The sequence below is a fragment of the Gambusia affinis genome, linkage group LG22 (assembly GCF_019740435.1).
Source record: "Gambusia affinis linkage group LG22, SWU_Gaff_1.0, whole genome shotgun sequence".
Taxonomy (NCBI): domain Eukaryota; kingdom Metazoa; phylum Chordata; class Actinopteri; order Cyprinodontiformes; family Poeciliidae; genus Gambusia; species Gambusia affinis.
The window spans coordinates 18,684,310-18,706,528 of NC_057889.1; the positions used below are offsets into that span (position 1 = coordinate 18,684,310).

The following is a 22,219-nucleotide window of genomic DNA, read 5'->3' on the forward strand; positions in this document are numbered from 1 at the left end:
ATATGCGTGATTTGAATTTCATTTCTTATTTAATGGAAACACCAGAATTGCAAAATTGTGTTTTTCACAAAATCTGGACATCATCTCAGGTCCATGTCCATCCATCCATTCTCTGTGCCCCCTTTTCATCCTCATATGCCTCCGATATAGTTTATGCTAACTTTTCTCACTTGTGTGTCTTGTTCAGTTAATTAATTAATTTTTGAGTTATTTTCCATAATTTAATTTCATATTATAGTTTGTCTATTATCGAGTATACATTCTTGTTGCCGTCTCCATTGGTAGCCACATCCACATCAGTAGTTAGAGAAAGATGTTATCCCATAAGTCACATTGAGGAAAATGTTGATTCCCAACACATTGCAGTTGAAAACAGTAAAGGTTTAAGCCAGATCTGATGCAACAACTACACCTGAAGCTACCCTGAATAAAAAATATTGCAGAAGGACGATGAACAATGAGTTTCTCACTCACCTCTGCTTTTGGTCATCAGGGATTTTCCTTTTCCAAAGCTTCAGAGACCTGCACAGCTCCTCCACTAGAAAAGCAGTTCAAACAGTGACAAAGCGCTGCTTCTGCTGCATCTGCATTGGGACTTCATCTGAACAATAGGCTCTGAAAGTGACATGGAGGAAAGTCTGCTCAACCCTTACTATTTCCACCTAACTTTACGTTACCCCATTTTAGCGCTCTATACCACTTTGGATATACATTCCTGTAGTTATCAGCTTTAAACAAATCTAGCAAGAGATTCCACAGCGATAAAAGCTTCCAATCTAGTGTTATGTAAGTCATGTACACTTTATGTAGTCTTAGTTGACAGACGTGGACGTGTGCCTCCTGGGGGATCTCCGGAGTTGTCCAGTCGGCCGCTGTGAATTTGACTTTTTCCAGCCCATTGCTTTGATATGGATCTGGGGAATTTGGAGGCCAGGCCATCGCCTCAAGCAAAATCCACAAGAGCCGGGGTGGGACAAGCTGCCTGTTCAGAGAGACTGCAGCACTTTGTGATTGTACAGTAGCCCTGACGTTTCTTGGTAGAGATCTAGGAAAATATTTTAAGACTAAAGGGTGAACGTTTAGAGAAAGAAAAAAAGAATGTTTGAGCTACGCTGATCAGACATAAAGCTTTTTTGTTTCTCAATGATGTGACACAAATGCTCGTCAAAACATGAAATACAACCTGTATTACACGAGATACTTCTCAGTGAAACACTGGTGAAAATTTTATTAATGTTATGACTTCCTCAAGGCTCACAGCCATCTCGCCGTAACTTTTTTGACTAGTTTTATAGACTTATTTTTACGAATATTTGGACAAAATCAACAGATCATGACTTTAAAAAAAAAAAAAAACTCAGTGTACTGCATATTTTCAGCAGAAAAGGTAAAACATTGGGTGTAAGTGACTGCGACCTCCCAACTGCAGGTGGCAGTGTTCTTTCTTTTAAGACACATCTGCCTCAGCCTCACTTGATGTTAAGTTGTAGTCCATAATCGATATAGCGAGTAACAAAAAGTCACACTTACTGTCACACATAAGCACAAATATTGCAAAATTCTTCACAAATACTTAAAAATGAACACCACATAAATTAATAAATTAACAATTAAATCCTGTAGGGACTTAACAATGCGGCAAGATGTTCAACAGTATTATATTTTAAGTAGTACTCATTGAATGGAGAGATAACTATTTATTCACATTTTAGAAATTTGTTAATTTTGCTTTAAATGCCCCTTGAGAACATTCATCCTCTTCAGATGGCCCAAAGGGAAATTAGCTTGGTCAGAGTTGATCTGAACACATTAATACAGGACTGTATTCAACAAAAACCCGGTGGAGGTAACAACAGACTTGACTGTGTTGCTTTATTGCACCAAATTCCAATAAAATCCATAGAAACTGGTGTTGAAAACATCGGCCTATTTGTAAAGGTTCCAGGAATATAAACACTTATCCATGGCACTGCAGCTAGCATCAATCCAGCTGAAGACTGCAGATCATCTTGGTAAGACGGCCCAAACCTCGGCTGCCCTCGTTACAGAAGCATACGAGTGTTTGGCCGCGCTGAGGCGACACACAGCAGAGTGTTCTCTCCTGGCCCAGGAGGCCGAATGGCCAGATGGAAAAGTAGATGATTATAGTTTTGTTCATTAGATTCACTAACCAGCTTTTGTCACTTTGTGGCTTCATTGGATTGCTTCTAAAATGAGTTTAATACTGAACTCTGACTGAATGGGGTTGAGTAGAGTAGCTTGAACAGAAGTCTTTGTGCAGAACTGAAGTTTTTTTTTTTTTCTTTTTCTTTTCTCCCCTTTTATTCCTGGCGATTAAAAGTTGACTTTGCTAAACATGAGTCTGAATCCAACAGCAACACAGAACCGGCTCACGCTGCCTCAGTGTCCCGAGTCTTGGCTCGTCGCGTTTCGGTCACATATGTCTGGAACATCAGCGCTGCAGAGAGTCCCATCCAGCATTTTCAAAAAGGGTCCAATCTAACGGGGAGACAGCCGTTTTTAATTATTACTTATTGCTGTTTCCACTGAATCATGTAACAGCAACATTTTCATCAAACTGCGGATGATGGATGAGGAACTGCACAGTTCCCCGGAAGCAAAATCCCAGACTGTGTGTGTGGGTGTGCGTGTGTCGGTGTGTGTGTCTTTCAGCTTGTGAGGCCAGCTTTTCTCATGACTTAATTTGTATCTATTATGACCGCTTTCCCTTGGCTGTGACCAAATGGCAAAGGGACAAATTTCTCTGAAGCCCATTAAGCACAATGTAATGAGTGTTGATGCATTTTTAAGAGACACACTTGGCTGGAAACGCCGCTGCCTCCTCCATAAGTCCAATTTAATCTTTTTCTCATTATGAGTTGCGTTCCAGCGCTTGGAGGTGTGCGTGACTGCAGATGTACGCGAAGTGAGATGAAGCCCAGAAAGCAGGCAGTGTGGCTCTCACATCTTCCCAGCCAGCTGCATTTTGAATTGATACTGGACATAAGGGTGGCTAACACACTAGCATATTCACAGCCCTTATGTTTCCTTTCTTTGCCAGTTTTTTCTTTTTGCTCACAATTCTTGGAAACTGGCACATTTAGGAAAATGCCAAATCGCATGTTATCAATGCCTCAGCCCAGGATTACATTGATTAAGCACATAGGCGGTGTTATGTAAAATCATGTTTTTTAAAGCTTCGCATCATACTATAATGACATTCCTTTATCAAAATCAAACCTGGAGAGTTGCTTTGATTCTTGTATGCGTGTTTGAGAAATCCTTGAATCTCCCATGGCAACTGTTCAGCGGTGTAAAACACCTGAGTGGACCTAACGCTGCTTTTGAGGATGAATCTTTGTGAGGCAATGCCGCCCACTCAGCTCCTTCAGACTAGCCAGCAGCAATTATCAAACACCCGGTGAAACTGCGCATCTGCTGAGCTCATTACAGGAGCTACGTCTCAGTGCAACACTGATGTAAACGTTACTGATGCTGTTTATAGAGGAGCCACGTTGTGAGGACTTCATAAAGGCGGCATTTCAGATAGAACAAGAGTTTCTTAAAGGGACAGATCCCCAATTTCACGGTGTTAAATTACAAAGTCAAAAAGATTTAAGTGATAATTAATGTCACAACAGCATTTTTCATAATATCTGAATGTAACAGTCATCTGATTCTGCTATAAAATGGCACTATGTGGCTGGAAAACACATAATAGAGCTCCTTTAACGCAATATTTCAAAAATAAGATTAAAACAATGAATGAACACAATGCGGTCAAGCAACTTGAGGTTGACAGAAAGATGCTATCTCCTTTAAAATATACAGTTTAGTTCCGTAATCCATATGATAGCAGTGTGTCTAAGGTGAAGCAAATTACCTTATACCTTTCAATTCTATGCATGCAAATTTATTAGAAGTATGCACGTTGTAATCCAAATCGAAATATTAGGAAAACGTATGTTTGCTCTGAGTCTACAGAAAGTGGAAAAAACATTAGCATTAGGGAGGGTAAAAAGTACGTTTCTGTACGATCCTTGTTCTGCACAGTGGTTCTGCTGGTAGAACTATTGCCTTGAAACAGGAAAGCTGTGGGTTCAAGTCCTTCCTGCCTTTCTGCATGGAGTAAGTATGTTCTTCCCATGCCTGTGTTAACGTCTCTCTGGAGACACCGGCCTCCCACAGTCCAAAAATTGCAGTTCAGTATGAGCATGGCTGTTTGTCCTGTCTTGGTGATCAGAGGGCCCAGTGGTCCCAATTAAATAGCAACCTCACTTCTGTCTGTCTGCCCCAGGGACAAGACTGTAGCTTCGGTGTATGAATGTGTGTAGGAATGAGAGATTGTGGTGTAAAGCACTTTGGAGTCCTAGGCCTTGACAAGGGGCTAAACAAGAACAGGCCATTAAATATATATTGCCCTATGATGGACCTGCGACCTGACCAGGCTGTGCCCCACCACTGCTGAAGATAGGCATCCCAGAGTCTGGGCGGATAGTGCATCTAGACAATTTTCCTCCATTCTTTCTTGAAAAACTGTTTAAGCTCTGTCAGATTGGCCAGGGATGAGCTGTGAACTGCATCTTTTAAAGTCCAGCCACAAATTTTTTGTGGCGTTGAGGTCTGGCCCACTGCAAAATGTCCATCTGGTTTTCTTCAAGCCATTTCTGAAGCTTTACCTGGATGCTTCGGGTCGTTATCTTGATGGAAAATAAAGATGTTGTTCTCTTGAAGAAATTGTCCTCCAGGATTTCCATAAACACATTTTGCTGGTTTCTTTTTACGTTCTATCTTTACCACCCTTCCAAGGCCTACGACGAAGTACCTGGTGTGCTTGTGGTGTTTGTTCTTCGCCAAACATGGCATCTTGTCTAATGGCCAAAAGCTCCATTTTAGTCTTGTCCAACCAAAGAACTTCTTTCACTGGACCTGATCATGGAGTCTTTTGACAAACCCTAGTCCAGCCTTGACCTGAGTTTCCTTCAACAGTGACTTTCTCATTGGTCTGAATAGTGAGAGCAACGACGGCAACAGTTGTCTGGAGTCTCTCCCATCTCAGCTGCTGAAAGTTGAGTGTAGTCATGGTAACCTGTCATCCTCTCTCACTAATCTCCTTCCTGCACCGTCACTCAGTGTGTGAGGACGACCTCGAGGCAGATTTACACATTTCTTCCATGTCTTGATGACGAATTTAACTTAACTCCGGGCTGTGTTCAGGGCTTTAGGAATGTTTTTGATATCCTTCCCCTGACTGATACCGTTCCATGACTTTTCTCTCTAATTTGCTTGGATTGTTTTTCCTGGTAGCCAGGAATACTAACTAACCAGCGAATGGACTTGCAGACACGTGTCTTTATGCTACAATCACTGCCTGTCAAAAAGCCAAATTTGTTGATTTGTGAAATGAATAAAAAGATAAAATACCCAGGAGGTTGAATATTGTTTATAGTAAATAGATTTTCGACCCTTCAGCACAAACCTCTAATGATCCGAAACACATTATCACACAGGTCGTGTTTAACTGACTGCCTAATTGACAGGCTGGCTTTAAATACGCTGCTATGCTTAACCCCGAATTAGCCTTTTTGAAACCAATTAATCGTTACTCAGTTTCAAATCATTACTTCTCCACTTGTTCTGCTTATCTTATATAAAAGTGTGAAAAGAACATCCAGAACCGCCAGGTAGACTCTGAGGAGGACAGACAATTAGCAGCAGGAAACGGCAGAGTTTAGAGACACTAATTGGTTGAGTGTTATCACATGCTGCAATTGTGGGAGACTGACATTACCTCTTGGGAAGCCATTGTTGGCTGCACAGGTTCCAGAATTTTAATTATGCAGCATAAAATCGTTCCTTGTAGCCACTGGACTTTTTGAAAGTTTTTTTTTTGTTTTTTACTGTAGCAGAATAAATCAAACAGGCCACCACATAATGGATAAGGTGGAGTTTGTAAACAGAGAGCTTTTTAACTTATTGATCGAGAAATGTGAGATTTCTTACATAATAAATAATACCTGTCTGAGCGCTTTCTTCATTTTTTTGTTTTTTTGTTTTAACACAATGGAGAACAGGGTCACACATAAAGACCCAACAACAGCAAAGATTTACCTCGGAGCGAGCTCCCGAATCGACTGAGGGGTATTCCTCTGAATCCCAGAGAAATCAATACTTCATTAAGGAATGCAACACGGAGGGAAACAGTAGAGCAAAAAGTATTATTTTTTAATTCACAAAAGCAAAAGTCTGGCGTCTGGAGTTTCAGCTGCCTGCTTATTAAATATGTAGAAAGAAAAAAAAACCAAACTTCTCTGACAGTGGAAAGTTGGTATCGCTTCTTAGAGGATCGTTCATTTTTAGAAACGCCTTCCGGCACCTTCTGGTATATTAGACATATCAATGTTAACAGGATTTCCATAAAGTTTTTAAGCACAGTTGAAACCAGAAGTTTACATACCCCTAATTTTCTACTTCTTCTATTTTTTTTTAATCTATTAAGTTAAATCAGACTACTTTTTTCTTCCAGTTGGTCAGAATTACAAAAATTATTTCTGTTGAGTGCCACACTAATGAAAGAATATGTCAGATTCATTCAATGTCTTCAAAATATAGAAATTTTAAGTGACCTAAAACAAGAGAAGTTTGGACAGATTTAACTTACAATACATCCAACTCACAAGAAAAGACATGGAATATTAATGGGAGAGCTAAAAGTCTCCATTTTGATCTTTTCACAAAAACAGGGGGAAAAAAATCCCCACCTGGGTTCAAAAGAATCTGTAATGAGTGTAAAATAATCCGAGGTTTGGTAAAAATCCACGGTGAAGTCCTCTGGGCTGACTAATTCTACATCCTAATGGCAAGAAATATTGAAAATTAGACAGGCTACACTCAGTGCGGCTGAGTGTAGCCTGGGGAATGTCCAAAACTGTCAGCAGAAGTCTCCTAATGATGCCGCTACCTCAGTCCAGAATATTGCACGTGCGTCCAGTTGTAGTGGATGCTACAGAGAGAAAAATATTGTCATCGTGTCTTTATTTCTACTTTTCCCTTTGAAATGCCACGATTCTACCTTTCCGTCTTGTTTGGCAACAAAAAGTACTTTTTTAAAAATTCACTTCCACGTTGTTTTACTGTTTTATTGGAATCAACAGCATGTCACAGTGAACCATTCAGTTTAGTTTTATCTGCACATGAAGTTTAATCCTATACATAAATAAGATCCAGTTCAAAGAGAGAGAGAAAAGAAAATCCGTCTTATACACAGAAATATTTAATCCAATCCAATCATACAGACAGACTCAAAGGTAATTACAAAGATTCCATTTCAATTCATACTCAGTTTATTATTCTGATAGGAAATATGAACATTTCTAGTCATACATTTTGTCAGGATTGCTTCATATCATCTTGATTGTAAACAGACAAAAATAACTGTTAATTGGGAAAAAAAAGAAAAATCATGCTAATGGCAATGTGGGAGATTGTGAAAAATGAAACAAGGGGGCGCCAGAGAACAGAAGCAGTGAAGAAGAAGAAGATTTCAAGTCAAAATCTTGAAAAGGAAAAGCTGTAGAGGTGACTAAAATAATGACAATATCCAATCATAAAATTAGTCTATTCTCAACAACTCTTTTAACAAGTCTTTTGTTTATTTTTTTACACTTTTCACGAAAAGTGATCTACGCCCAAAAGTTGGAAACCTCTTTTGAGGAGACGCCTCACGAAAACAAAATGTCTCATCTGAGAGAATAAAAGTACAACATATTGAATGAGTGCTACAAATTCACACAAAACTGTATTTACGTTTAGCTTTTTTTTTTTTTTTGGGGGGGGGGTAGGAGAGGTTGTAGAAATTAACTACATATCTGGAGGTTTATGACAAAAAGGGATTGCTTGAGCAAGTTACAACTTAACAGCTCTCTTCAAGACAGACTTCAGTTTATAAGGATTTTGTGTTAGCATCTCACTGCAAGTAAACAGATTTTAAAAAGAGGATTTGAATTGAAAACGTGAAAAAAAAACATTATAAAAGGAATAAATATCCATGTGTCAAATAGTGCTTCACAAGACGGGGTTCTCCTTAGTGAGAAATATTGTGATCTACTGAGATATTATACCAGTGGATCCTTTTACGCTTCCGTAGTTCTACATAACTCAGAAGTATCTGGGTATCCACCTGGTAAAAAAACTACCTTCAAAGACTTGCTATGAAATGATATCGGTCATAGTGACATCTTACCTGGTTCCTTCTTCAGTCATGAGTCATTTGAAGCCATACAAGCTCATGAAGTAGCTGGCTACCTCCAAAGAGGAACAGCTGGGGGGTGGGGGGAAACTCTCCGGTGCACTGGGGCTTGATGGAGTAGTTCGGCTGTTGGCATGGAAACATGAGTGGATATGACATTTGGTGTCATTTTGTGAAGAGAGTCTTCATACAAAGCAAAAAAACCAGCCAAATTTGCCTCCAGTTTCAACTGCTGTTAGCACCAGCTTTGAAAAACACCTTTTAACGATAATAGTAACAAACGTCTTCCCGTAGGACGGCTTCAGAACACAAGGGCTCGTCTAGAGAGGATGCACAAGAAAGGAAAAAAGGATGAAAAACAAGTTTTGTCAAAAGATACAGCATTTGGGGTGCTGTGGCGGCGCAGGGACAAAACACGACCTGTGTATTGAGTCCTCATGCCGGTGGTCACTGGTTCGATTCCCGGCCTTGCAACATTTGCCTCATGTCTTCCCCTCTCTGATTACACTGTTGCCTGTTGAACTACTTTTGAATAAAGGCCAATAGAATCAACAAAACCTTTAAAAAACAAATAAAAAAATAAACCATTATGGTGTTAAAGGGGGAATATTTTGTATTTTCCAGGCATATAGTGTCACTTTAGAGCACAAGCAAGTAGCTATGTCAACTTCAGCTGTTATGAAAATGCTTTACATTTCAAATTACTTGAAAGAAATTTTAATTTGTAATTCAACGCCTTGAAGTTGGGCCTCTGACTCTTTAAAAACTCCTGCTCTCTTAATACTCCACCTTCAGGAAGTCATCACAACATGGCTCCTCTATTAACCCGATAGCAACATTTTTACCAGCGTTTCACTGTGAGGTAGTATGTATAATGAGCTCATCTGATGCGCAGTTCCATCAGGTGTTTGCTAATTGTTGCTGGCTCTAATACTGTCGCAGGGGCGGAGCAAAGGGGTGGCCATGGTTGTTCCCATGGGGCGGTAACTCAACAGCAGTTCCCCTCCAAAGCAGTTGGTGGCAGCAGTAACAGATAGTATACATAGCGTACATTTATTCGCAGTGAGAAAATATTTGCCAAACTTAGTAAATTCTTTGGAAACTATGGATGTTGTGCTCCAAAATTGTCGCCAGTTACTTGTCAGCCAACTAACATTTAGCTTGAGTGGGTAACTGTTACAGTCTGGATACCCCATAGGTATTTTTTTGCTCCACTGCTGTTGAGTGTTGATGAGCAGTTTTTCCCCACTAAGGTCAAAGTAAATAATCCATCTTGTTCCTGTAGCTGGCTAACTTCGCTGTCGGTCAGCATTGCTCGTCCCGCCTGTGGACAGACATCGGATTTGAAGCATCACAGTTGTACATTCGGAAGAATTAACAAGTTGGCAGCTGACATCAAGATAAGGCATTGTGATGTACTCACTGGGTTCTCAGCGTCAACATTTGAAGTCTGGGGGTTCCCCGACATTCTCTCCACAGCCTCTAATTGACGTCAAAAACATACACTTGTATCGATTTCAAAAGATGGAGACTTTTCATCTATATTTCTGTCAAAACGCTGCTGAAAGGCCAGGCTTCTCATCTCAGGATGTACTGTGGCATCAAAGAGATATTTCATATTGGGGTACCTCTTTTACTCAAATTTCTTTTTTTTTGTTGCCCTCCTCCAATCATTCTGTTGGTTGTCTGTCAGCATAGCTTCTTTTTAGCTTCACGTCTGCTCATGTGTTGTCAAATGCATGTAGGATTTGACGAGCGCACACGGGGGGAGGGGCTACTGAAGACCTACACGTCACCCAGTACGGATCTTGGAAGCTCCACAGTTTACATACTGGTTTAATACATCTATTATAACTGAACATGTAGCAGAAACAAGGCTAGGTTGGGACAAAACTGCATCATTTAAAGCCTCGTTCTAAACCTCCAGGCCCTGGCTGGCAGACTGTGCCACCCACTGACACCAGCTTTGTTCTGCAACATACAGTGGCTTGCAAAAGTATTTGTATTTTCCCTTTTGTATTTTCCGTATCTTGTCGTGTTGCAACCACAAACATAAATATACCTTTTATTGGAATGTAATGAGAAAGACCAACAACACTAAGTGGTAGACAGTTATCTAACCAGAGCACCTTTTTTATTTTATTTTTGCCACATGTCACAAATATGGTGCCACAACACAAACAAAACTTCTTATAGTTAAAAAAAAATACTGTCATTTCCCCCCAAAAGTCAGATTTGTGCAGTGCACAACTAAGAGTTACGTGCACCAAAAAAAGAAAAAAGAAAGAAAGTAAGAAACCTCTCAATAGAATAAACTAATGCCTGTGATTGTGACAAAATGTGGAAAAAATCTTCAAGAGGTTACAGACACTCTCTGAAGGCTCTGTATGTTTAGCTTACACATGTCCCAGCTTTCCCAGAAGGTAAAATACCAACATTTCATCCTGCTGGCTGAATCCTTGGATCAGCACTTCAGTCCCAAGGGCACTCCACATGCAGAGATGTCTTAGCACAAAGCAAAGTTGCTCCCACTGCTTTGCCCGAGTCTTGCATGGCGTGTGAGCGAAGCCTGAGGCATGTTTTGTTTTTGTGCAGGATATACCTCTACATGCTCTGTAGAGGTATATCCACCTGAGCCAGCAGTCTGCTGAGCCGAAAATATGTCATGTTAAAATCCAAACTACTCATGCTTACTTTGTCCGCTTATTTTGCACACCGTGAACAAGCGAGAAGTCAAAACGCCGAGTCCCAGACATTTTAAGATGGGTAACAATAACAGCTTCTAAAGCAAAGCAATACCACAATCCAGCCATGTTTTTTGGTCAGACGAACATGTAAAAGAAACAGAGAGGATTCTACTGTGCATTTTGTTTTCAATAAGCAAAAACTGCTGGTCATGAACTGAGATTTGTCTCATATGCTGCAGCAACACCAAAGAGGGTTTTGTTCAACCACAAAGCGGATCAAAAGAGAAGCTGCCGATCACTTAGCATGTTCTCAAGCTTCTAAATAAATTTATTTTGTTTGTCGGCGTTATGGGTCCAATTCAACTTGAACCATTACAAGTCAAAGCGATCCATCTTCACTCTTGACAACTGCTTAGCTGCGAGCCGAAGCATTATGATTATTGCTTGGTTTGGAGAAAATATCAAATTCTTTTTTACATGTTTACATTGGTGTGGAAGAGTAAATCCTTTGTGCAGCTCAACCAAAGGTTAGTGCAAGTTGCTCCATTTGGATTTTTTCAGGGGAAAACTTTGGGTATTTAATGCAGAAAAGAGCAACAAAATTTTCCCCCTCAAGGTCATTGCTCTGCATCTGTGCATGCAGTTCAGCTTTTGCTGACACTTTTGCGATCTTCATGGGAACCCAACGTTGATCCAGCATCCTTCTCCCATTACTTTAAATTTGAGTCTGCATTCAGCTTCACTTGAAGTGCGAAAAATTCAACTAAGAGATTAAATACATACCATCAAAAACTAAAGCTTTTTTTTTTTTTTTTTGCCCTTACAGGTAAGCAACTGGAAAAAACAGCATAAATGTCTTTAATTTAGATGATTCAAGATTTTGTCAGCTGATTTCCTTAAACAGAAACAGGGTTTTATTCAAGATAAACACTGCAGAGACTGTAAAACTAACAAGAAAAGTGATATTTTGGATTTGCAGAGGACCCACATGTTGAGACAGACAGTTGAACAACTGAAATCTTTAATGACATTAAGGAAACACAACAAAATCACATCAATATAGATAGACCTTCAAGGAAGCTCCCACAGCCCAGGATAACACTTTCATTCAATTGGCTGGGACGTTGCCAGGCGACAGTACTTTTTTCTTTCGAGAGAGAGCAGAAAAGAATTTGCCTGTGAACAGAGATGTTTGCGAGAGGAGAGGTATTCCATGCGGAGGGACGTTTTGCATGCGGGGAGAAAATCTGAGCGTGAGCACAAAGATTTGAGAGAGAGCAGGGAATATTTGAAAAAGCAGAAGATCTGAGTGGAAGTATTACAAGTTTTGAGGACAAAGAAATTAAATTCTCCTTTCAAAGCAAATTTCTCCGTAATTCAGTTCAGAAGAACTATTACAGACATTCAAATACACAAAAATAAGCAAAATATACAGAACAAAACATCAGCTTATTCACTGCCATATCGCTTCACCGTCGTGATTTTCAATTTTCTGTCAATTCATGAAATTTCAAGAAGTTCAACTGTATAAATACTGGATCTGTGTAATTTTTGAAGCTTTAGTTAAAACCTGGTTATGGTCCAGCTGAAGAAAATGCAAAATACATTAAACTTTTTCACAATTTACATGACAAAAAGCAACAAAGAGTCTGGGATGCTGGTTACACTAGGCTGCTCCTTGAGTAACAGATTCAAACTTCACCAAACTCATTTCAGCTCTTTCAAACTCCGCCTAGCAAACATTAGCCTTCGAGACGTAGCTTCGTTTCATGCCGAGTGCCGCAGCAGAGAAAGGAATCCATTCCGTGATCAACCCTTTATTCCTGACACAATCACACTCTTGGACCCTGCACATCTCCGATTCTGTCTCCAGAATAGTGTGAGCCCTTCAGGCCAGACGGCATCAATAAGCGCCTGACAGTCCTCAGAGGAGCTTCATTCTCAGACACAGCAGTGCCAGGATAAAAGACAAATGAAGAATAATTGACTCACAGCTCATGGCCGAAGGGATTAGTATGATAGAACTCTTGGGATCGCTTCCACATTCTTTCAATCCCTGCCCGTCTCGCACGCTCCCTCTCTTTCTCTTTCTCTCTCCGTCCTGTTGAGTTTCTCGTGGCCCCGCCCGGAATCACGCCGTACATTTATACTCGGCTGAGAGACAGAGAGGAAGAGAGAGAGGGCAAAACTTATTAAAGACATCAATAACGGACATTAGAATCCGAGGAGGAAGTCTGTGACCTCGTTTCATGAAGCGACTCAAGGTTTTACACAGACTGACTCTCGCTTTGGTTGATACCGAGAATGTTTTTTTTTTTCTCCTCCATCATCAATCAAATCAATCAAACTTTATTTGTATAGCACATTTCAGCAGCAAGGCATTTCAAAGTGCTTCACATCAAATCAAACACAAAAACACAATGCAACATAGAATCAACAATAAAAACACGACATCAAGTCAGATTCCGTCAATAAATTTGCAATTGATTACGTTTCAAATACAACTCTAAACAAGTGGGTTTTTAGGTGAGATTTAAATACGTAACAAAGAGGGACGGCAGCAAAATGGGAGATAAGAGCTAATCGTAATAATTTTACTCTAAAAGAGAAATAATTATTCTGTCTGGGTCAGAAGCGACTCGTCATATTTGAGAGCCACATTGTCGTCGGTCAGACCGCTTCTTCCCCTCAAACAGACATGTTTATTTCTGTATTAATGGAAGGCGACTATTAGGAATTATATAATGCCAGCATGTTTTAAGTGTTTCCTCAGGTAAGTGTGCTGCTTTCTTGGGTTAATTGAAGGGCACAAAATAAAGTAGGCATCTACCAGGAGCAAGTGGAGCACCTACCTCTCTATTTCTCCCAAATGTTTTTGTGGCGGAGTCTCCCGGAAACGAACAATGATTCAGTATTTGCCGAAGCGTTTACTTTAAGTCGGTGGAAAAAAAGAACGATGAATGACATGTAATGCAGAACCAGGAACTATGGAGGGCTGTTAGAATAAGATTTATTTCTGTTGTAGAAGACTGACATGCGCTAATTTCAGATTTCTAATCAACTGAATCTTCCTCGGTCAGAAGGAATAGGTCAACTCCACCGGTGCAGCTTAGAAGGTTTATTGATGGAATAATAGCAGGTACATGTGAGATGAAGGTACGGATGATGATGAGGTAGAGATAGTAATGAGGCGCTTATATTTGGTTTTGTATGTATATGTATGTGTGTGTGCGTGTGTGTGTGTGTGTGGTTATCTGAAACAGAAGAAGCAATAAAGGTGCATATTAATAGCCATGCGGGCAAAATCGGCGACACATAGGATGAAAATGACCTGTAGTATCACAGAAATCCAATAGAGGGCACCACAACACCACACATGAATTATCGATCAAACGCAATAAACATACAAATGACAAAAACCGTCAGAAAATATGAATTAACGGTAAATTTCCTTATATGCCACTAGAATGATAATATATCTAGCAAGTATAGCACAGAACTTGAGTTATTATAAGTAAACTCTTGCATTATCGGTAGCCAGAAAAACACGAGGACGGCTTCACCTCCTGGGCTAATAACTGACATAAACACAAATATCGGACATGTTTACTTACATAATAAAAACGCGCACAGGCTTCATACACACAGGATTAAGGAAGAATTGATGGCGGATGCGGTCCGTGGATGCTACTTTCATGCCACAGAGCCACACAGAAGCACAGAAAACAACCTGCTCACCTACGCGAAATTGGAACTAGAAAGTGAACAGATGCATCCTGGGTAATGTAGTGCTAAACGAACGGACGGACTTTTAACATCTGTATTGATTTCTCATATTGCATGTATTTGATGCAAACCCCTAAAAACAAAAACAAAAAATTCTGACTAGACAGAGGAAACCGTGACTATCATGACTATGTCATAGAGAACTACTGTTTTCCTGAGGAAGATTAATTAGACTAGGCCTGTTATTGTGACGGGCCTTGGTTGGTTTGCTACTTCCTCCACTGTTTGTTCAATGAGAATTTCAATATAAATAATTTAGAAAGTAAACTGAGTGAAGCTTGGTGATTCAAATCACACTTATTGCTGTGACTGGTGTCATAAAGAGGCGTGTTATCATTTTCCTTCCATGCAATTAATGTACATACTACTTTGTTTAGGTAGTTCAAGAGGAATTAAAAGCCCCCCCCATCCCCAAACAACAGAATAGGAGTTGCATTTCATTGCTCGTATTTACTGTATATGAAGGATCAATGGGACTTGCTGTATATAAAAGAGAATAAGTCACTAAAAACTAAACTAAAAACTGAAAGGAACTTGAAGGCAACTTCTTTTTAAGAACTGAAATTCATCTACAGCACTTTGGCATATGAGTTAGAAATAAAAGCGCCCGCTCAACAAAACTGCTGTGCTTCCTACGTGCATTAGCGATCCAGACAAAACAAAAGTACAGAGAAAGCTGAATCAGGCTGATTAGCATCAGCTTCAATTAAGCTCATGTTCTGAATTCATTTGAAAACTCAACGAGAAAGCAGCTGATATAAAAAAAAAAAAAAGAAAAAAAAAAGCAAGCAGCACACATCGCAGCACTTAAGCCCCGGTTTATTGAGTTCCACTGGAGGACAAGGTCTTTTTATGTTCTACAGATGGACCTGCTGTGGTTGATGATGTGGCCCTCAGTGCAGAAAATTACCAATTAATCAAATCACCAAGCAGCACTTAGCGAGCGCAGGAACTTCATCGGTGATTGCTAATCTACCCTCTTGGTCCTCATCACATTATTTTTTTATTTATTTTTAAAATGAAATTCTCCAAAAACGGCTAAATTATTTACACCGCAGGCCGACTCCATCTGTGTCTAACTTTGTGGTCATTCGGGTACGTCTTGCTCACATCATGTGTATATATGTATAAACGCAGGCCCAGCTGAATGTACGGAAGAATAAGTCGAGGCCCGGTAAATTATTAGCGCATGTGTTTATCACACCGGCACTTTCACAACAACCTAATGAGACGTTTTCTGGCTCCGTGTGATTCCCCCAAATTGCCGCGTCTCGTCGTTTCTCCCTCCCGGTGGCTTTAGAGGCGTAAAGCGTTTCGCCGATGTTTAAAACTCCGGCAGGACAGATAACCTCCAAATTATGCACCAGATCAGAGCGGCGGCTGTTTGAACGGCTCCTTGATTGATGCATTTTTAATTCTGTTCGCTGTCAGAGGCAGCGAAGACAAGCGCCGTAAACCCCGACGGCACATGAAGGGGTCACTTCTTCACCTCCTTTCATCGAACCGCAACACTGTGTGTTGGTTTCCCTTTGATTTAGTAATGTGAATAATCTCGAGATTGGTAGCCCTTGTGCGCTCGTGTTCACTAAGCAATAATTGGGGCTAGAAAAGAGAAATAGGCTCTTGTTTTTAAGAGAGCCAAAACACTGAGGCTACAAGACCTTAGTACTTTGTTTGGTCCATAAGAAACTTGGTTGCATATCTCAGGTCATTTTATATTGTCCCAAAACTGTTATGTTGCATCAAGGAAAATGCTGTGATTTACAAAATGATTCAGACTTCTTGAGCTTTGTAACATGATGTCATGTTGTAACCACAAACTTCACCTTGATATAATGCAAAAAAAAAAAAATCTATATTTTTTATTTTACAAACAGTCTGAAAAGTGTGACATGCTTTGCATTTTGATATAAAATGTGATTAAATTCAATTTGTAGCTTAAAATACACTGGAAAGGCTTGCATCAATGCATATTTGATAGTAGATTGGCCCAGTCAAAGACCAGGCTGATATCTAATTGCAAAAAGTGTCATTTACTGTCTGAGTTAAAGATATTTTGCAAACTCTTTAATCGCCAGGTGTGCAAATAAGGACATGATCCAAAAGGTTAGACTTGCTTATGTATTTAACATAAAAGAAGATGACTTTCTTGATGCCACACATGGAAAATTTAGTTTTTAAGCAGGACACAAAGTCAAAAACAGAGCAAGGTTAGTAAAACAGAACAATAAGCAAATAATAGCACAAAGAAAAGTACAAAATACTAATAAAACAATTACACATTTGTAAAATAAGGCCCTTTTTGTCATCCACATGTGTTGTCATTTCACTCCAACCTTAAGCAAATGAAGACATGAATGAATGATTGATTTTAGCCAATGTTTTTAAACATTTATTGGGTACTGTGAATATAATTCAATATTTTACGGTATCAGCACATTAGTTAGCGGTCAAATTAGCTGGACAAATTAGTTGTGCTACGGTCAATGGAAGCTGCCTCAAGCATTCAACGTATTTATCTGAGTGACTTTTCATTAGTGCAGACAGAGTGTCTGCGTTGAATAGCACAAGGTTAAATTCTGGATTTTTTCCAAAGAAGTACCACATGAAATGTTTGGGTTTATTTTTTCTGTTTAGCTGAGGTGGCTTCCTGGCTAGGAGGCTAACACTGCTTTTCTCTCTATTTCAGCCATATCATACAGTGTTTAGCCTGTTCTTATTTGACAAAGCCATTGAAGGAGCTAATGAGGGTAATTTTGGTTTTATTACCTTCGTTTATAAGCCTGGTTCAGAGTACCTGTGTTTAGCTAGGTATCTCTCATGGACGTATCCACAAACATTACCTGTGATTACTTTTTTCCTTAACATCGAAAGAAACTGATATCTTTTGCAACGCGGCAATAATTCCTGCTCTTCATCCATTGAAGAGCAATGTTGAAAAGTACGACAAGCACCTTTTCAACATCGCTGTCATGGAGTTCATAGATCGCCTATATGCACGGCTACATTACATGTTCACATTCTGACAGACTTTTAGAGATACACACCTGGTTTTAAATCTCAGGTTTTCTGTGGAGACCAACAGGAACCCAAGCAGGACGCAACTTCGCATCAATCCAATGCCAATCTGGCTGTTCTCAACAGGAAGCCCGGGCCACTTTTGTGTAAAAGCCACCGCAGCAGTCTCGCTAGTTCTGACCTGTAACATTTCCATTCAGGTCCAAACTCAGCCGTAAAGTCAAGTCTGAACGATATGCAGCCGTTTAAAATGGAAAAGCCTCAGGAGCGCCGGGGGGATGTGCTGCTGAGGCTTTTCGGGGGAAATTCAGAGTTTTCAATCAGCATCTCCAATGTTTCTGACAATAGGATGAAACTGTCTGGGCGTAAAAAACAAACAAAAAAACAAACTGTTTTTGGTTTACAGTGTGGCTTTAAAATAACATGCATTAAAGGAAAATTAGCATGTTGTTGTGGCAATGTTTTGAAAATAACTGTCCTGAAAAGTGTTATATCCTGGATGTAAATGTGGTGGGACAAAAAAAACTAAACAACCCACTTATCAACGTGCAATTTAATCTGAAACTCTCCCATAAATGATGCAGAAAAACTGAGCCTTTTGACAGAAAACAACATTTTCACACAGTAACTTTTATCAACAGTCAGCTGCTTCATTTCTAACGCTCGCTGGGTGGGTGTGGTTGCGTCAGATTTGATGACGGTGTTTTTTCCCTGGCAGAGAAGCTAAAAAAACAAACAAAAAAACCAATACAAACCCACACACACACACGCACACACACACACACAGGAGCCAATAGAGACTTTTCTGGTGGTAAACTAAATGAGTCGGCTCTTTGTGATGTTACACTTCAATCTCGATGGCATTGCTTCTACCATGTCTAACTATCATCTGTTGCTTTTTATTATCTTGAACTTTGTTGTCCTTTTCTGACACAGGATACACAAAATAATGGCGCTGAATTATATCAACTTGTTGTTTTCTCTAAGAGACAGAAGTATTAGTATTTTATATCAATTACATTACAAATATATGATTCATTCTGCATGTGTTTACCACATGTATATGTTGTTAACCACCACTCTTGGAGGATGTTCAGAAAGTAATTTTCTGTCTTTCTTCTTTTTTTTTTGCACTTTCTAACACAGATCTTCCACCCGGATTGAGATCCCAAATGTTTGCTAGTCCTGTCACTGAGCTGATCTGGACCTTCCTCGCCAAAGGTCTAGAAACTCATTACCTCTACTGTAAATGCCCTCATTTCTCAATCCATAACTCCAAACTATTCAGAAGCAATGTGAAGAAAGAGCACTACTCTCTCTTGAGTTAGATAAGATCACAGCATAAGATCGGCTTCACTGATCTCCCAAAACTAAGAAAATCAGTGCTGATTTGTTGGTGCACTTCTATCCAGTTTTTTTTTAAATAAAAATTCCATACATGTCAAGTGTGACTTGAAAAGGAATTTGACTTTGTAATTTAACCCCTCAAAATTGGGCCTCTGTCTCTAAAAAAATTCCTGCCCTTTCTGAAGCGTTCAGGAAACCATCCCATCGCTTCTCTATTCACCCTTTAACAACGTTTTTAACTGTGATTATAACTGTATTTTTTTTTCGACATTAGCGGAACATCCGCAAAATTTGGATGGAAGCTCCTCTAATGAGTTCGGTTTCTGCACACATGGCTTTCGTTTCCGTTTTGTTTGAGGCTTTGGGTTTTCTGATCTGATGCCTTGTTGCGTTTCCTTTCCTGCCTCGACGTTTCCCTTCACATTTTACCTGAGATTTCTGACACAACTAACTTTGAACAACCAACCAGCACTTTACTTCTTTTTTCTGTGGGTTTCAGAAACCTTTCCACATCTCTTGTTGTAGTTTGCTCTTCTTGATGTCTACAAGCACTCTCTTTTCTCTAGTCACCCACTTCCATATTTAGAAATGTGCAAGCATTTGTACTTTCTCAAGTATCGTAAAAGTCCAGCTTTAGCTGCATGTTCTCACCGCTTTGCTTTCCTCCAAATATCTCAAGTCCCTAAAGAAAAAGAAAAAGGGTTTTCTTGCCTGTGCAGACGGGGAATGTTCCCCTGCCGAAGCTCCTTGAGCCCATGGCCTCTACTTTACCTCTCTGACTCACAGCCTTCTTGTCTGCCTTCAGAGGTTTTTTTTGCGGTTTTTGGGGTGGCTGCTGCTCAGGAGGAAGAGCGGCCATCTGGCAGTTAGAAGATTAGGGTTGGATTCCTGCTTCCCCACTTCATATGTCAAAGCGTCCTTGAGCAACAGACCGAACCAGATACCGCACTCGATCCGTCGATCAGTCTGTGCCGGCGAGCGAGTGGATAGCATGTCGGAGGAAGACGAGAAAACAACTTTAGCATATCCGAGGTCCCACTGGAATGCGTGTCGGGTCTGATGTCAGTCAGTGCGGAAAAAGTGACAAATAAAACCAGATACCAAAACAAAGCTTGTGTAGAAAAAAAAAACACCTTTTTTTGAAAACTGCTTCATGAGTCTGTAGTTACGTCGTTTTCCATACCTGTCAGTGTGGGACTCTCACCTCCCACCTCATTAGGGCGAAGGGGTTGTGATTTGGGAATATGTCGAGTTCAAGTCTAAAAACACAAAAACACCAAAATCAAAATCCCTTTTTTTCGCAACCACGCTCTAAAGACTAATATTTTTAGTGAGACGTCAAGTCCAAGTAACTTGTTATTTCAAGTAATTGAGGAAAAAAGTAATCTGGTAGCCATGCCACAGGCCAAAGCACTGGATGGGACACACTTAGTGTTTCTGATCTACAGATGTGGGCTAATAATGGTTCATATCAGCATGAGCTCAGAGTTTTCTCAAACTAAATTTAGTTTTGTTAATCCAAACAAGGGTTGTAGTAGTTTTAGGTTTTGACTTCTTGTTTGTATTATTCAGGTAGTTTTTAGAGAATGTTTGGTTGTTTTTATCAGTCATTGTTAAATATCGTTTCGTTTGACTTTTTATTACTTATAATAGCAATTTTAGTTTTTTTTCCCATACTTATCATGGCTCTAGTTAGTTATAGTTAATCCTCTTTTATTTCTTTCAGTTAACAAAAATGTTTTCTCAGTTTCAATTTTTGTTATTTCATTAGTTTTAGTGAACTGTAATGACAGTGATCCTGACTGACCTAAAACTGGGAAGGTTTAGTCTGATTTAGAATCAGATTGTAAAAACTAAACTAGGAATATTTCCATATACTGTTGAAAATTATACAATTTAAACTGCAAGCAACAGTGAAAATATGCAGAAAAGCACCAAATGCGCTCAACATGTTTGACGGAGTGCCAAATTTATTATATTACTGTATTTTATTATAGTCACCAAAACTGCTGCAGCACATACATTTAGGGAATCACAACTAAAAAAAATGTTTTTATAGATATTCTTGTCATTTCCTGAATGTTCTTCTTTTGATTTCAGGCAACTTGAAATCAACCTGATTTAGATTTCAGGTTGCCCTGTTAAAAAACAAACACACAAAAAAGGTAAAGTGATAAAAAGAAATACAGAGGAAATGTATCTGCCTTGAAAGAGTAGGAACAAGCTTTGAAAATTCTGTTTGATTTCCCGCTAATTGTGTTTTCTCCATTCGCAGCCACAAACACTCCAACAAGACAAACATCTCCTTGTTCCAACTTCAGACGGCGAAGAGGTAAAGTCTCAGCGTTCACAACGACTCTCTCGTAAGTCTGACGGGTTGTGGCTGAGCCGAATCTCTTCGAATCATGCTGCTTTTCTTCTCTGCGCCGGGGTTTTATTGCTCTGATCCGTCACGCCGTACGCCAGCGATTCTGTCGTGAAACATTCGGCGGCGCATGAATACTTTAGAATGGTAATAAAGCGAGCATTTATGATAGCTGCAAAAACGGCCACCCACTCCCCATACAGCCTTCCACTTAAATTACTTATAATTATCACCGTGTCGACACGTTGGTGGTGTATTATGGATGAAGGGAGATCATCAGCTGCAGTATTTTTATTGCATTTTGGAAGTATTGCCTGGCATAGCGGCAAAGAATACAGAGTGGAGAACCGATCTTCAGGGGCAGCAATACAGATTTCCATACATGCAGGAAGAAAATCTATGCTAATCTTTATTGCTAGGATATTGATGTGTTTTAATTACAGAAACCTTATGTTTCTGTAATGTTACAGAAACCCCAGTTTGAATATGTGTGATAAACTTTCTTTACCCCCACAAGATATTAAATATAGCCACTTCATCAAGAGCAATTGAAGCTCCTTTACGAGAATTATGGAGGTAACTGGAATGGATATCTGAATTATGCTCAAGTGACCTTTAATATGCAACTTAGAAGGGCAAAGCTCCAGATTGTACAATGTATTTGCAGAGGAAATTTGAAAAATTTTAGTTAGTGAATCAACTAGGTTCCGATTAATGTGGCAGAGAATTACATATTTGAATACTTTAGAAATATCTATTTCACCCAAT

General features: G+C 39.6%; 1 long non-coding RNA gene across 1 annotated transcript in view; it reads right to left on the reverse strand.

Moving 5' to 3' along the window:
• LOC122825337 overlaps positions 1 to 14,693 on the reverse strand; it is a 158,023-nt gene extending 143,330 nt beyond the window's left edge. Inside the window, exons 1-2 of the long non-coding RNA XR_006369618.1 lie at positions 14,550 to 14,693; positions 12,928 to 13,089 (exon numbers count right to left, since the gene is read on the reverse strand). This is a non-coding gene — a long non-coding RNA (uncharacterized LOC122825337). The remainder of the gene's footprint in view (positions 1 to 12,927; positions 13,090 to 14,549) is intronic.
• Between the last annotated feature and the right edge of the window lie 7,526 nt (positions 14,694 to 22,219).